General features: G+C 38.6%; 1 long non-coding RNA gene across 1 annotated transcript; it reads right to left on the reverse strand.

The window, feature by feature from the left end:
- Positions 1 to 1,569: 1,569 nt before the first annotated feature.
- LOC131236521 (uncharacterized) lies at positions 1,570 to 2,846 on the reverse strand. Its single transcript, XR_009166780.1, has 3 exons — positions 2,773 to 2,846; positions 2,435 to 2,658; positions 1,570 to 1,917 (listed from the first exon to the last, which is right to left on the reverse strand). It is a non-coding gene; the product is annotated as an uncharacterized LOC131236521 (long non-coding RNA).
- Positions 2,847 to 3,573: the final 727 nt, after the last annotated feature.

The following is a 3,573-nucleotide window of genomic DNA, read 5'->3' on the forward strand; positions in this document are numbered from 1 at the left end:
TCGCAAATACATTCATCATCCATCCAAAAAAATTGAGACAGGTGAAAGACACATAAAAGAGCGGACATGAAAAAGAAAATAAAATCTACCTGCACGATATAAGAGTGGAGGTAAAAACCATGAGGCATGATATTCGCACTGAGTAGACTCGTGAGTGTGTATGCCTTCTCCCCCTTCAAACTTGGAAGATTCCAACTCATATTATGGGGGATTTCTGGTTGACTGATACGCACTCCAAACACGTAAAAAAGCAGTGCAAGGCCTGCTATGCTCGCAAACAGCTTTTCCATCTTGCATTTGTCCTAAAAATCAAGCACCAGTTACAACCATCATGATATGCATATATAACTAGTTGGCATCAGTGCTAGATAGAAGAGTCAATCTCACCAAGAGGGTGATAAATAGTGGAAATAGCACAACATCAATTGCAGAGAAAAAGACACATATGAACAGGTCCAGTCCAAAAAGAAGATTGAGCCCATGTGCAATGCCGAGAACTTGGTACAGTCAACATAAATATGTTAGAGATATCCAAAAACGGTTCGTATTTCAGAGGCACTAGCCCATCTCTCCAGTTTAACCTTTCCATCAGATTACCAATTGCTACCAGAGTGTCATAAGCAAAGGTCCATGTGTATTTGAAAAAAAAATATCAGAACATGAATATTATTTGACTGATTCATGTGTTGTTTGGATCGATAATTCATGCCTACAGTCCAGATAGAGTACTTAGTCAATTCTTGCTATTTTGATATTTGAAATCTCGTGATTTGTACCATTTCATGTCCCTATTAGAAACCTGTTACATATCTGAGTATGAACTCATGACTCCATTAAGTGGAGTCCTGCAAACCAAGAACCATGGACAAAAATGATTGTCAGCATTTAATCAAGTTGGATGAGATATAAAATACAAAACTGATTGTCAGCATTTAATCAAGTTGGATGAGATATAAAATACAAAACTGATTGTCAGCATTTAACATTGTCATGTGATGTTTGCATGGTAGCCCATGATATGTGAAATGTGCTTTGGATCTAATGAAAGTCTAGATCAATAGATTGGACTGTTTAAAATTAAATGTCTAAATGCAGCTAGGAGCATTATGACTTATGTGTGTTCTAAGGGCACTTGAGCATTGCTGAACTAAAGAATACAGAAACCAGTGAGGAAAGGAAAAAAAAAAAACACTAAAGAATGCCATCAAACTACCTGGAAATCAAAGGCAGTGAAATTGTGTGACAGTCAAGAATGTGAATTTTGACTAGAAGACCAATCACCGATACACTCAATGAAGATCATGATATGATATTTTTCATTCCTCACCACACGTAACCTGCCCAATAGTTTGTAGTTTCTAAATAAAAAGATGCCCCCCATACCAATGTAAAAATATCATATTTGACACAAAAGCATACAAGAAATTTATAAATATTCAATCAAATAGCATGTCAAATAGTATGCATTGAAGGAAAATAAGGGCAATGTCATCATTTCTAAGAGAATAAACTCAGACTATCCTCAAACAGAGTTCCACACTCAAAAAGACATTTCAGACATTTCAGACAAAAGCATCCATCTTAATGCACAAACACCAAACATAAGCCTGTCCTCATGGTGGCATTGGTAGAAGATTTACCAGGGACTGCAATCCTCTCAACAGATCCTGTATGAAAGCCCACTGAAGAACCCAAAGATTTGTCTGCGAGGCGTTTCTGTTTAGCCTCATTTTCTATTCGAATTTGATACTCAAGCTTTTCCACAAGCTTTCTTTCGTCTGCTTCAAGCTCCTCTTCTAGGTGTATAGCCCAAATTGTGATAGTAATGGAAAGGATTTTAAAATGAACACGCTAAATTGTAATTAATGCCTGCTGGACAAGTTTCACAATTTAATATTTCGAGCATCTGCCCCAATCCTGTAATTGTAAATACCTAATTAGGAATTCAACATATAAACATCTTAGATCAAATTATAAAAGAGGAAGAGGAGTTCTAAGACAACAATCCATGCAAGGGATTGAAAAGGCACTTTGCAGGCAATGTGCTAAGATGCACATGAGTGCGGAATAGGGGGCATTCAATAGGTGGGTCCCACCGTGAACATGCACCGGCCCAGAAATTATGATGACCCATTCATCAGGAGGGACCACAAATGTAGAAGAAAGCGGATGGATAGAAAATAATAATTACAAAAAGATGACCAATGGTCTACGTTCAGTATACTTATCGTCCACATGAAAGGTGGACCATCTAGGTCTCTAGTCCAGGGAACGTCCATCGTGATCATGACATGACGGTGGCCCAAATATCACGTGTGCCACAAATTCTCTTAGCATTGTTCATCAGGAAATGACCTCCAGAAACCATGAAATGAAACGCTGATTAAAAAGGAAAAGGGCAGCACAGAGAGAGTGCAAGAGGTGATTGATATACCTCCGAAGACGAAGAGTGGCTGAGATTTGTGGAAGTGGACCCCATGTACAAGGCCATCGTGCTCGTCGAATCTGTCTATGAGGGTCCCCATCTTGTAATCCCAGAGCTGGATTACACCACAGTGGAGGCTCACTAGGATCCATGGCCTCTTGCTGTGCAAGCTCAGCCCCTTTACCCTATTACTCTTTGTCTCGAATTCATTTCATCCTCCCACATTGCCAAATCTCGACATTGTTACAATCAGGGGTTTTGGAATAAGAAAAGAGAGAAGAAAAGAGAAAGCAATGACAGATGGAATGGATTTTGGAATAAAAACAGGGATTTCGAGAGAAACTCACCCACTGCATGAGAGATATGCCTGAAATCCACCAAAGATTCGGAGATCACCCACCGACGGAAGAAGAAAATGAGAGGCGTCGTTCGAAAGAGGGATTTGTAAAGGCAGAGGACATTGCTCGGAAGAAGAAAAATCCCTCTTCTGAAATGAGATATTACTTTCAATCCGCAAATTGTGAGTTTTCCACAATTTAACACATCAACTACATCATTAACCATACATTTAAGGGACCATTTTCTAAATGATTAAGATAGTTTTGTATATGAAGAATATAAATATTAACCACTAACAACTAGACCCATTATTTAGATGGTCTGGATAGCTCTATATCATTTCTACTATTATTATAAATGAGTCACTACTATTTTAAGTCAAATACAAAACTCACAAACTGTATCGGTACAATATATAACGTCACTTGCTCTTTGGATCTGATAGGGCTCAATGGGCCCCACAATGATGTCTATGTTTTAATCTCCGCCGTCCATCCATTTCTCATTATCATTTTAGGATTGATCCCAAAAAATGAGATCTATATAAATCTCGAGTGGGCCACACCACGGGGAAAACAATACAGATTAAACGTCCACCATTAAAACATTCATAATTATTTTTTGGGCCCACAACCCATCCATTATGTGTATGCCACTTGGATGAGGGGTCATATCAAGTTTCAACGCATCCAAATTTCAGGTGAGGGCCCCACTAAGTGCTTTTATATGTTTTAGGCATGTCTTCACATGATTTAAGATGGTATGGCCCATTGGAGTTCCATACACGGCTGATTTTTGAGATATCCCAT

Source organism: Magnolia sinica, chromosome 2 (assembly GCF_029962835.1).
Source record: "Magnolia sinica isolate HGM2019 chromosome 2, MsV1, whole genome shotgun sequence".
In the NCBI taxonomy this organism is placed as follows: Eukaryota; Viridiplantae; Streptophyta; class Magnoliopsida; order Magnoliales; family Magnoliaceae; genus Magnolia; species Magnolia sinica.